Consider the following 14230-nt stretch of genomic DNA (forward strand, 5'->3'; position numbering starts at 1 on the left):
CACACTGCAAAAAATCTGTGCTAAACATTAAGTAGAAATAATGGAACAATTAAAATGGCTTTTCTTCCTGCCCCCGTACCATTATTTCTGGAGTCCCCTACAGATCTAGCCTTGGCTGCCTTCTTTTCCTCATCTACATACTGCCCCGAAGGAACAGGAATAGGCCATTTAGTCCCTTGAGCCTGTTCTGTCGTTCAATGAGATCATGGCTGATCTCATACCTAACTCCTAATTGCCCCTTGGCAACATTATTCACAGACATGGGGTCAGCCTCTATATGTACGCTGACGACGCCCATCTATGCCTCGCCACCATTCTCTCTCAACCTGTTCACTACCGCTTAGTGTTGCCAGGCTGCATGTCCAGCATCTAGTCTTGAAAGAGCCAAAATCTTCTTTAGTTAACATGGAGAAGACCAAAAGTAATTGGCCGTAATTTTCACAGCTAAGTGGGTTGGAGGCATGTGAGGAAGTGAAAGTTGTAAAAATGTAAAATCCGACTCCAACCTGCCTCCGTCCCACGCACTTTCATCTTTCACTCAGGCGGCACGGAGGCCGGGCTGCAAACTCACTGCCAGAAGGAGGGTTGGCAATTTAATTATGTTAATAAGGCCTGAAGCCTCTACCTTATCCTGCTTTGCAAGTTTTACCGCCATTGTCTGGGGCTCCTGGGGCTCCCGGGGCTCGGGATTCCTGGTGGCTGCAATGAGGTGGCCTCAGCCTCGGGGAGCAATCCTTGTGGGACAGGAGCAGGGGTGCTTCCTCCTGGCTCCACCAAGATCCCCCACCATCAGTCTGCCCCTCCCCAGGGTTGGGGTTCGAACTCCCCCCAGGGATCAGACTCCCCCCCTCCCCCCGGGCCTGGAACAACCTACCTGGGGATCGTGACTCAACCCTGGGTTTGGGAATGGGCCCCCCCTCCCTCCACCCCAGGGAATTAGATCCCCCCCTTCCCCCACGGGGGATTGGACCCCCCTTGGCAGATGGGAACCCCCCTACCTACCTTGGAAACCCCCTCCCCCCACCAACATCGTGGGCACATCACCTACCTGTCCTGCGGCCTCCTGGTCCGCAGCGTGCCGGGAAACCATTGGTGGCCGTGCCTTCAGCTGCCTGGGCCCTAATCTCTGGAACTCACTCCCTAAACCTCACTGCCTCTCTTTCCTCCTTTAAGACGCTCCTTAAAACTTACCTCTTTGACCAAGCTTTTGGTCATCTGCTCTAATTTCTTCTTATGTGGCTCATGTGTCAAATTTATTTTTCTTGTCTTATTACATTCCTGTGAAGCGCCTTGAGATGTTTTACCACATTGTTGTTGTCTCCCAGTCGCCCTGCACCATACGGGTGGGACCCGGGAAAGACCAGCCCATTGTCTTTGCCCCCTACCCACCAGCCTCATACCCTTTCCATCAATACCATTCCCCTCCCCCACCATTGCATCAGGCTGAACTAGACTGCTTGCAATCTCGGCATCCTATTTAATCCTGATCTTAGTCCCACATCTTCTTTTGCATAAAGACCTCCATAACATCACCTTCTTCCATCCCGAGCTCAGCCCATCTGCTGGTGAAATCCTCATCCATGCCTTTGTCACCTATCAACTATTCCTACGCTCTCCTGAACAGCCTTCCGTCCTCCACACCCTGCAACCTTCAGCTCATCCAAAACTCGGCTGCTGTCATCCCATCCCACACCAAGAAGTGCTTATCTATTGCCTCGGTCTTTGCTGACCTACACTGGTCCTGGGCTCCCAGTGCCTCTAATTTCAGATTCTCATCCTTGTATTTAAATCCCTTCATGATCTGGTCAGTCCCTATCTCTGAAACATCCTCCAGCCATAGTACCCCCGCCCCTCGCACCACCCCCACTCCCCCCCTCCCCCCATACCCTGTCTATCCAGCTCTTGCTGTTTGTGCATTCCCCCGCCCTGCACTCCATCATTAGCTGCTGTGCCTTCAGCCGCCTAGGCCTCATAGTGTGGAATTCCTTCCCTAAACCCCTCTGTCTCTCCATTTCCCTCTTCTTTATCGCCCTCCTTAAAACCCACTTACATTAAAGACCACCTTTTGTGCCTTCTAAGTTAAAGGCGCTATATAAATGCAAGTATTGATGTAAGATGCAGATAAACGTATGTAATACATTAAAAAAAAATCAAACATAAGCATCCATGAAGCTTCCTAAAAATACCTTCGAGAAACCAATTCTCAAACTCATCAAATTAAACATCAAAGGTGCCCATTTTGAAAGGGCGAGCAGTGCATGGAGATGCACCTGGAAGATCTTTCTAGTTTGTATGCAGCAGGCAGACGCAAATGGCAATTCGGGCCCGTTCATTGGTGCATTTGTACCCAGTACTTGGATTGCTGCACATGCATGAAGGGTAGGATTTGCCCATGGCCCCTCTCCTGAACCTGCAGCCAGGTTTAAAAATATATAGATATTTTCAGGGGTGCAGACTGTTACTACTACTTTGAGTCTGCTTCCATGGCCAGGACCAGGAATTCCTGGATTAGGGAGTTCTAGCCCCCCCTCCCTAGCCTATCACTTGTATGGTGCGGACGGAGGTTCCGTAACTGAGTTTTCCCTGTTTCCTTGGGGGTTCCACCAGTCTCCTGCCAAAGTTACAGTGGGGAACGTAGAACCCTTGTGCAATTTTGGAGCCAAGAATGTTTAGTTGTAGACTCAACAACTCATTTCTTTTTCACGGATTACTTAATCCCCACATATGTTCATTAAAAAAAACAGCTGCCTTTTTATTATTTTTAATCCAGAGTAGTTTGGTACAGTTCGGACTGCATTCCTTTTTGTCTTTAACCTCCCTTCATTGCCTCTTCCCTCTCCACTCTCGCAGAAGCCACCTTTCAGTGACTTAAATGGTTCTTGCTGTGATGACTGGGCTTATAAATGTCTCCACTCGTTCTTTAGGGGGTAAATGATTGTCAAGATGTTAGCTCATATGTTATTTTAAAGTGTCTAAAAGCAAATTGTCTGTCAGTTATTGTAACGTTCCCCTCTGTGGAGAAGGATGTCAGACTCACAGGTCAGTGCATTGTTTTAATGAATTTGTACCTTTTATCCTTCAGTAATTAACGATTGTCTTTGATAGGCAGTGTTAGGAGTTCGTTCAACCCCCAGAGAATGCTTTCGGAGGAATGTAGGAGAAGATCTGTTCCAGTGCTGTGCCACAGGCTTAGAGTGTTTACATCAACACCAATCTGTCAAATTGATTACCTGGTGCATCGAGGAAAAGCAGTTCACTGATTCGGGACTTTGGTCCAAACTGGCTGGCAGGTTCTGGTTGGATTATTTTTTCGCACCTCAAACTTTTAACCTCTTAAATGCAGGCATTCAGTACATTCATTATACTTGTCAATGAATGCACTCATATTTGTTAATTAAATTCAGTTGTGCTTTTTTAAGTTTATTATTATATATGCATAAACTGCACAAACATGCACAACTAATTCTATTCAAGTATATATATTCATTTTCAAAAGAAACTGAAATCCCCCTTCTCTGTTAACTTCTATGAAGCCCAGAATAATAAGAATAATTTTTTAAGAGATCGACCATACATTGGCAGTGAAGCTCCGCCCCAACATTTACATCTTTCCAAATGACAATTTCTTACTTTTCATCTAAACGAATCAGTTTATTGCCTCATTATTTACTAATTATCATTTTGTAACCATTAAATGTCTACCTTTCAGTCATTTAAACAATTGTCAGAGTTATTTATTTTATTAAAAGTTGTTTTTGAATGAAGATTCAATTTACCTTCCTAACTCAGCAGAGTATAATTTGAGAAGCAATGCTGTGAACTTCATCTGCTCGAGGCCGGGGCAATGAGCAATATGTTCATCTTTATTGGGCTGACTCCTCCTCAGGTGAATGTGAGTGACCTTTACTCCTGCCCATGTCAGAGGAGTGTGCGTAAACATATGGATACATGTTTGGGTGGTACAGTTTCTGCCCAGGTATATGAATCCTGCTGCAAGTCACAATGAGCAGGGTTCCTGCACATGCAAAAGGTGATCCAGGCACTCTGTTTTGGAGAATTTGGGTTTGTATCCTGATCGGCAACATGCTCATTTTAGAAAATATTGGGAAATGGCAGGTACAGATATGTTTTCAAATACAGTGGCCTGCTTTGTTCACCACCCCCAGCCTGTATATGGCCACTATGGGCATCTCTATTCATTCTTATTGCCATTCCCAGGGACTCAATTGATAGAGCTACGAATCTTGAGGATATGAAGTAATTCTGTCTAATTTCTTGGCAGAATGCAATCATTCACAGGAAGTGCGTCTGTTTAAAAAAGCTCAGCTGTTTTACATATAGCATTCATTATATGTTCTTCCTTAGTCAAGTACTCTGAGCTCACACCATGTCTGTCTCAATCACTCAAAACTGTGCATGTCAAGAAACATAGAATGGATTTTTATAACTACACGACAGGGATTACAGAAAATATTTTAACAGACAAGGTATCACTGCAAAATAATAAAGGTAATTTTTTTAGAAAGGTAATCTCTCTTATCCTAAATTTGGTTAAGATTTTTAAGGATTGGTGATACTAAAAATACTGCAGAATACTGTGTTTCCTATTTAGCCTCGAAACCTAGCACCTAACTAGTACCACCTAAGAATCATAGAATGTTACAGCATGGAAGGTGGCTGTGTGGCTTTTTGAAAGAGCGATCCAATTAGACGCACTCTGCTAATCTTTCCCCATAGACCATTTCTTCCTTTCCAAGTGTGTATATATAGAGGGCTTGACAGAGTAGATGCTGGCTGGAGAATCTAGGGGTCATAGGGCTAGAACCTTCACTTTTTTTGCCTGCTTAACGCCCACTTAACGCCCATTTTACCACTGAAATGACGTATAACGCCCATATATCGCCCATTTTGGCACAAAATGGAAACTAACGGGCTTTTTTAGGAGACTTATCATCGAGCGTTATTTTCCCAATGGGCTTAACGCTGAGAAAAAGTATTACCGCTCGCCCACTTTTTTGGGGCGGAATCAGCAGGATGGGCGAATTCAACAACCATAATATCGGCCAGCGTTACTTTCTGCATGGAAATAACACCGAGATTCAATGTTAGCGCTCGGCGACTGTTTTTTGTCATAAAGAGCATTTTACCCAAACTAGAGGCCATGGAGATCGCCCATCGTCAATTTCATCACCTCGCACACATATCATCCACAATATCACTCCCTCAAAAAACCGCCCACAAAAAGTGGAACTTATTGTGTTCCTAACACAGATGAGGCTGCACACAGGGAGGTTAAAGTAACTGTGACCTCAGTCTTTATTAAGACACTCCAGAGTGAGGAACAGGCCTTAGGGGCCGGCTTATATACAGTGCTCCCAAGGGATGCTGGGATCCCTTGGGACCTCAGGGGATGAGCTCCCTGGTGGCGGAACATGGGAGTGCATGCTTTACAGATACACAACATCACCCGCCCCTCCGCCAAAGACAAAGTGAAAACTATTTACAAGGTGAGGCGGTCGGGAGCCTTTCTTTCCCTGGTGGACCGCCTCGGTACAAATGTCTGTTCTGGTGTGTTGGCTGTGCCCTCGCTGGGCTGGCGTGTTGTTAGCCCTGCAGGGCTGCTAGGTGAGCCTGGCCTTGCTGGGCTGTTGGGCATGATGGGTTCGATTTCCTGTTCTGGGGTGGTGTCGTTGATCCTTTGGGTGTGTGTTGTAGGCTCGAAAAAGATGGTATCTGTTGTGGGTTGTTCAGGGCAGTCTGTGAACCGCAGCCTCGTTTGGTCCAGGTGCTTTCTGCAAAATTGTTCATTGTCTAGTTTGACTACAAACACTCTATTCCCTTCTTTAGCTATCACCGTGCCCGCGATCCACTTGGGACCATTTCCATAGTTTAGCACATACACAGGGTCATTCAGATCAATTTCCTGTGACACAGTGGCGCGACCATCGTTTACATTTTGTTGCTGCTGCCTGCTCTCTACCTGATCATGCAGGTTGGGGTGAAACAGCAAGAGTCTGGTTTTAAGTGTCCATTTCATGAGCAGCTCAGCCGGAGGCACCCATGTGGGCGAGTGGGGTCTCGTGCGGTAGCTGAGCAGTACTCGGGACAGGCGAGCTTGGAGTGAGCCTTCTGTGACTCGTTTAAGGCTCTGTTTGATGGTTTGTACTGCCCGCTCTGCCTGCCCATTGTAGGCTGGTTTAAATGGGGCCGAGGTGACATGTTTGATCCCATTGTGGTTCATGAATTCTTTAAATTCGGCACTGGTGAAACATGGCCCGTTGTCACTGACCAGTATGTGAGGCAGGCCGTGAGTGGCAAACATGGCCCTCAGGCTTTCAATGGTGGCAGTGGCGGTGCTTCCCGACATTATTTCACATTTAATCCATTTTGAAAAAGCATTCACCACCACCAGGAACATTTTACCGAGAAATGGGCCCGCATAGTCGATATGGATCCTCGACCATGGTCTGGAGGACCAGGACCACAAACTTAGTGGTGCCTCTCTGGGCGTGTTGCTCAACTGAGCACATATGCTGCATTGCCGTACACAGGACTCTAAGTCAGAGTTGATACCGGGCCACTACACGTGGGATCTGGCTATCGCTTTCATCATTACTATACTCGGGTGTGTGCTGTGGAGATCTGAGATGAACGTCTCCTTGCCCTTTTTGGGTAGCACTACGCGGTTACCCCACAACAGGCAGTCTGCAAGAATGGACAGCTCGTCCTTTCGCCGCTGGAACGGCTTGATTAGCTCTTGCATTTCAACGGGGGTGCTGGCCCAGCTCCCATGCAGTACACAGTTTTTTACTAGGGACAGCAGAGGATCTTGGCTGGTCGAAGTCCTAATCTGGCAGGCCATGATAGGTGATTTATCATTTTCAAACGCTTCCATGACCATCAACAAGTCTGCGGGCTGCGCCACCATCAACAAGTTTGCAGGCCGCGCCATTTCTACCCCCGTGGCGGGCAATGGTAGCCGACTGAGAGCATCCGCACAGTTCTCAGTGCCTGGCCTGTGGCAGATGGTATAATTATACGCTGATAGCGCGAGTGCCCACCTTTGTATGCAGGCTGAGGCATTAGTATTTATCCCTTGTTTTCAGTGAACAGGGATGTAAGGGGCTCGTGATCGGTTTCCAGCTCAAATTTGAGGCCAAACAGGTACTGATGCATTTTCTTTACCCCGAACACACACGCTAATGCCTCTTTCTCAATCATGCTGTAGGCCCTCTCGGCCTTAGACAAGCTTCTGGAGGCATAGGCGACAGGTTGCAACTTCCCCGCAACATTAGCTTGTTGTAATACACACCCGACTCCGTACGACGATGCGTCACATGCTAGCACAAGTCTTTTACACGGGTTATACAATACAAGCAGCTTGTTGGAGCATAAAATGTTACTGGCTTTCTCAAAAGCAATTACTTGGTTTTTTTCCCCATACCCAGTTCTCACCTTTGCGCAATAACATGTGTAGGGGCTCTAAAAGGGTGCTTAACCCCGGTAGGAAGTTACCAAAATAGTTGAGGAGTCCCAGGAATGACCACAGCTCCGTGACGTTCTGTGGCCTGGGCGCGTTCCTGATAACCTCTGTCTTGACATCTGTGGGCCGAATGCCGCCCGCCGCGATCTTTCTCCCCAACATCTCCACTTCTGTTGCCATGAAGACGCATTTCGACCTCTTCAGCCGCAGCCCTACGCGATCCAGATCCTCCAAGTTTTGTAGGTGCTCGGCGGTGTCCCGACCCGTGACCAATATGTCGTCCTGAAGGACCACCGTGTGTGGTACCGACTTGAGTAGGCTCTCCATGTTTCTCTGGAAAATTGCTGCAGCCGACCGAATTCCAAACAGGCATCTATTGTAGGTGAACAGTTCCTTGTGCGCGTTGATGCAGGTGCGGCACTTCGAAGACTCCTCCAGCTCCTGTGTCATGTAGGCCGAAGTCAGGTTGAGCTCGGTGAACATCTTGCCTCCTGCCAGTGTCGCAAATAGGTTGTCTGCCTTAGGTAGTGGGTATTGGTCCTGTAGTGAGAAACGATTAATAGTAACTTTATAATCGCCGCAAATCCTGACCCTGCACAAATCCTGTACTTTTGAGTACAGAAACAATCGGGCTGGCCCACTCGCTGAATTCCACTGGGGAGATGATGCCCTCGCGTTGCAGCCTGTCCAGCTCGATTTCCACTCTCTCCCTCATCATGTGAGGTACCCGCTCGCAACTTGTGGTGAATGGGCCATGCCTCTGGGACCAAGTGGATCCGCATCTTTTTCCCCGGAAAAGTTTCCAATGCCTGGCTCAAAAAGGGATGGAAATTTGTTCAGAACCTGGGTACATGAGGCCTCATCGACATGTGATAGCGCTCGGATGTCATCCCAGTTCCAGCGGATTTTGCCCAGCCAGCTCCTTCCAAGCAGTGTGGGGCCATCGCCTGGGACAATCCAGAGTGGCAGTTCGTACACCGTGCCCTCGTAGGTGACCTTGACCATGGCGCTGCCCAGGACAGTGATAAGCTCTTTGGTGTACGTTCTCAGTTTCGTGTGGATGGGGCTCAAGGCTGGTCTGAATGCTTTGTTGCACCACAGTCTCTCAAACATCTTTTTACTCATGATGGATTGGCTAGCGCCAGTGTCCAATTCCATGGCTACGGGTAAGCCATTCAATTTTATGTTTAGCATTATAGGTCGACATTTCGTCAAAAATGTGTGCACCCCGTGTACTTCAGCATCTGCCTCCTCTCTCTCAGGCTCAAAATTGCTTTGATCCACCACGGACCGATCTTCCTCTGCCACATGGTGGTGAGCAGGTTTTGCAGAGCTTGTAGCTCCTTTGCAAGCTCGTTGGAGGTGCCCCATTGTTCCACAGCTCTTGCAAACATACCCTTTGAAGCAGCATGAATAGGCTGACTGGAAGCCTCCAAAGTGCCAACAAGATGTGAATTGCCTTGCATTCATCCTTTGTTGGGGACTCTGAGTCATCTGGGTCAACTGAGGCCTGCTGGCAGTTGCAGATTCGTGGGTACTGCCCTGTACATTTCTGCTCGCAAACACAGTTCCAGTTAATTTATGAACATTGCTAGCACTTGTGTGCTGAAAGATTTGTTTGGTGTTATCCCTGGTGGACATAAACGCCTGTGCTATCGCAATGGCCTTACTGAGGGTCGTTGTCTCTACAGTTAAAAGTTTTCGTAGGATGGTCTCGTGGCCAATGCCCAGTACAAAAAAGTCTCTGAGCATTTGCTCCAGGTAACCATCAAACTCACATTGTCCTGCAAATCGCCTTAGCTCAGCGATGTAGCTCATCACTTCCTGATCTTCAGATCGCTGGCACATGTAGAACCAATACCTCGCCATCAGCACGCTCTCCCTCAGGTTAAGATGCTCCCGAACCAGTGTACACAGCTCCTCATACGACTTATCTGTGGGTTTCACTGGAGCCAGAAGATTTTTCCTGAGGCTGTAGGTCGGTGCCCCACAGACCGTGAGGAGGACTGCTCTCCTTTTTGCAGCGCTTCCTTCTCCGTCCAGCTCGTTGGCTACAAAGTACTGGTCTAGCCGTTCAACATAGGTTTCCCAGTCCTCACCCTCCGAGAACTTCTCCAGGATGCCCACAGTTTGCTGCATCTTTGCGTTGGATTCGTATACTTGTCACCAGTTATTGTGTTCCTAACACAGATGAGGCTACACACAGGGAGGTTAAAGTACCAGTGACCTTAGTCTTGAATAAGACACTCCAGAATGAGGAACAGGCCATAGGGGCCGGCTTATATACAGTGCTCCCAAGGGATGCTGGGATCCCTTGGGACTTCAGGGGATGAGCTCCCTTGTGGCGGAACATGGGAGTGCATGCTTTACAGATACACAACAGAACTAACCAGGACGAATCAGAGCGTTATGGACGCCATGTTGTAGATCACATGTCGCGTCCTTTAAAACGCTGCTGTGCTTCAACCTCGGCGGGTTCAGATGTACTCTGCAGGTCATTGGAGTTGATGTGAACACCTCTGAAAACATCTTGACCACACTGTGACCGTTTGGAATTGAAGAGGTGTGCAGTCGGTGGCAAACAGAGAGCTGCTGCAATGGGGCCTCTCCTTTCTCACCCTCTCTTGGTGACCAAATACATGCAGCAGACTCGACATCACGGAAGGAACGCTGTACTATATTATGTGCCCAGTGTACGAAGTGACAGACAGATGAGGAGGACCAGACGTTACAGCCCCTGCAATTACAAGGAGAAGCAATCTCACCTCGACTTGCCCGACACCACCTGCCTTCGGAGACTGCGCTTCCACAAAGAGGTTATCACTGAGGTACGCCAGCTCATAAGGGCAGACCAGTAGCCTGCCAGCACCATCAGAACTGCACTGTCTGACAAGGTCAAAGTCACCGCGGCACTGTCGTTCTAAGCCTTGGGTTCTTTTCAGGCCACAGCTGCCGACATTTGCGGACTTTCTCAGCATACCACACATTGCTGCATTAGACAGGTCACTGAAGCCCTGTACGCATGCAGGAGAGACTTGATTAGCTTCCCTATGACCAGGGAGGCACAGGGTGAGAGGGCTCTAGGTTTCTCCAGAATTGTAAACTTCCCCAAGGTGCAGGGAGCAATAGACTGTATGCACATCACGATGTGGACACCTTTTCAGGATGCTGAGGTTTTCAGGAACCGCAAGGGATTCCACTCCTTGAATGTCCAGCTGGTTGTTGACCACCAGCAAATTATACTGGCTGTGAATGCTCAATTTCCGGGTAGCATCCATGATGCGCACATCCTGTGTGAGAGCACTGTATCTGACTTGTTTAACAATGAGCCACAAGGTCAATGCTGGATGCTTGGGAACAAAGGATATGGCCTCGCCACCTGGCTGATGACCCCCTCTGCGTGACACCTACACCGAGGCCGAGAGCTGATACAACGAGAGCCACAGAGCAACTCGCAATATTGTGGAGAAAACCATTGGCGTGCTTAAGCAGCGCTTCAGATGCCTTGACCACCCAGTAGGCGAGCTCCAATACCACCCTGAGCAGGTAGCTCAATTCATGGTGGTGTGCTCCATGCTACACAACTTGTCTATCAGGAGGGGACAAGAATTGCCTGATGTTTCTGACAGTCCACCTCACCAGAGAGAGGAAGAGGAGGACGAGGAGGTGGATGCAGACAATCAGGCTGACACTGAAGCCATGCCCCCGGCCCCCTGTAGACCGCATAAAAGGGCCCATGGTAGCATGATAGCTTCAAGAGCCTTACGTCAGGAGCTAATCAATGATCGCTTTGCCTGAAAGAACGTTGGTGTTGTTTCCAAAGCTGATACACTGCTGGGTGTGCAGCTCAGCTTGGAGCCAGGAGGGGAATGGGAAGGGGTAGAGGTAGGGAGGATGGGAGAGGAGGATTGGTTTGTACAGAAATACTGATGATTTCAGACTAATGTTTGGTTTAAATGTTTTTTATTTAACAATAACTTGCAGCACATTGGCTCAGGTAGCTGGTGGGCATCACCTTGGTGACAGTTAAAGTTTAAGTTGATTGAAGTTAAGTGTGATTATACCCCTTGATGTTAAGGAATCAGCAACGTGTAATGGTGCAGCTATCTGAACCAATGTGCTGCAAGTTATTGTTAAATAAAAAACATTTAAACCGAACATTACTCTGAAATCATCAGTATTTGTGTAGAAACCAACCTTCCGTGCCCCCCCGCCATCCCCGCCTTATCCTCGCTACCTCTACCCCTTCCCCTTCCTCTCCTGACTCTAAGCTGTCTGGCCGAGTTGCTCCTCAGGCGATGCTTCATTGTGTGAGGCGGGTGGGGGTGCGTGGAGTGGGGGTGGCGGGTGACGGACGAAGTGCTGCTTGGATGGATACAGGAGAGGACGGTCCCGAGGTGGGAGCGGGCTCCGAGTCATAAGCAAGATGATGCTTCTGGCTCTCATATGTAGTTGGCAATGGGGGTGCGTCACCTTGGGGTGCATTGCGGTGATCCGGGACCACTGGGAGCCTTCTGCCACCAGCGTTCCTGGCTACCAACTCCAGGGTCTCCTCCATCCCTTCCATTTTATATGTTATTTGTTGGACAAAAACTCGTTGCTAACTATGTTCTTGGTTCTTCGTGGGCTTTTTGCGTCTGGTGAATCTTCGTCGTGCCTTCCACAACAGCCAAACAAGCACACACCACAGCCACACAGGCTTTCAGTGCCTCTAAGCTCCCTCTCTCTCTGTCTCCTCTTCTGCGCATGTCATGATGACCCTTGACCTCATGAATCGAGCGTTGCCATGCCGTTGCTAAGGACGGCCATACTTTACGGTAGCAAGTCAGAAAAACTTAACGCTACCGCCCATTTGATATCACTCGCGCTAACGCCCATTTTCAAAAATGTAAACTAGGTGTTTTGAGAATGGACGAGAAGCGGGTGATCTGAAAACCCTTTTTTACCACCCACGCCAGAAATAATGCCCATTTTTGGGCAATAAGCACAAAAGTGGGGGTTCTAGCCCATCGTCTCAGGATAAGGGGTTGGCCATTTAGTACTGGGATCATAGAAGCATAAAAATATACAGCACGGAAAGATGCCATTTCGGCCCATCATAGCTGCGCTGGCTGACGAAGAGTTATCCAGCCTAATCCCACTTTCCAGCTCTTGGTCTGTAGCCCTGTAGGTTACGGCACTTTAAGTGCACATCCAAGTATCTTTTAAATGTGGTGAGGGTTCCAGCCTCTACCACCCTTTCAGGCAGTGAGTTCCACACCTCCACCACTCTCTGGGTGAAGAAATTTCCCTTCATACCTCCTCTAAACCTCCCCCCAATTACTTTAAATCTGTGACACCTGGTTGTTGTCTCCTCTGCCAAGAGAAACAGGTCCTTCCAATCCCCTCTATCCAGGCTTCTCATAATTTTATACACCTCAATCAGGTCTCCCCTTACCCTCCTATGCTCCAAAGAAAACAGACCCAGCATCTCCAATCTTTCCTCAAAGCCAAAATTCTCCAATCCAGGCAACAATCTTGTAAATCTCTTCTGCACCATTTTCAGTGCAATCACATCCTTCCTGTAATGTTGTGACCAGAACTGCACACAGTACTCCAGCTGCGGCCTAACCAATGTTTTATACAGTTCAAGCATAACCTCCTTGCTCTTGTATTCCATGCTAATAAAGGCAAGTATTCCATATGCCTTCTTAATCACCTTATCGACCTGGCCTGCTACCTTTAGGGATCTGTGGACCTGCACTCCAAGGTCCCTTTCTTCCTTTACACTTTCAGTGTCATATGATTTAATGTGTACTCCCTTGCCTTGTTGGACCTCCAGAAATGCATTACCTCACATTTATCCGGATGGAATTCCATTTGCCACTGTTCTGCCCACCTGACCAGTACGTTGATAGCTTCCTGCAGTCCGCAGCTTTAGAAACATAGAAACATAGAAAATAGGTGCAGGAGTAGGCCATTCGGCCCTTCGAGCCTGCACCGCCATTCAATGACTTCATGGCTGAACATACAACTTCAGTACCCCATTCCTGCTTTCTCGCCATACCCCTTGATCCCCCTAGTAGTAAGGACTACATCTAACTCCTTTTTGAATATATTTAGTGAATTGGCCTCAACAACTTTCTGTGGTAGAGAATTCCACAGGTTCATCACTCTCTGGATGAAGAAGTTTCTCCTCATCTCGGTCCTAAATGGCTTACCCCTTATCCTTAGACTGTGACCCCTGGTTCTGGACTTCCCCAACATTGGGAACATTCTTCCTGCATCTAACCTGTCTAAACCTGTCAGAATTTTAAACGTTTCTATGAGATCCCCTCTCATTCTTCTGAACTCCAGTGAATACAAGCCCAGTTAATCTAGTCTTTCTTGATGTGTCAGTCCCGCCATCCCGGGAATCAGTCTGGTGAACCTTCGCTGCACTCCCTCAATAGCAAGAATGTCCTTCCTCAAGTTAGGAGACCAAAACTGTACACAATACTTCAGGTGTGGCCTCACCAAGGCCCTGTACAACTGTAGCAACACCTCCCTTCCCCTGTACTCAAATCCCCTCGCTATGAAGGCCAGCATGCCATTTGCTTTCTTAACCGCCTGCTGTACCTGCATGCCAACCTTCAATGACTGATGTACCATGACACCCAGGTCTCGTTGCACCTCTCCTTTTCCTAATCTGTCACCATTCAGATAATAGTCTGTCTCTCTGTTTTTACCACCAAAATGAATAACCTCACATTTATCCACATTATACTT

Source organism: Pristiophorus japonicus, chromosome 2, assembly GCF_044704955.1.
Source record: "Pristiophorus japonicus isolate sPriJap1 chromosome 2, sPriJap1.hap1, whole genome shotgun sequence".
Classification (NCBI taxonomy): domain Eukaryota; kingdom Metazoa; phylum Chordata; class Chondrichthyes; family Pristiophoridae; genus Pristiophorus; species Pristiophorus japonicus.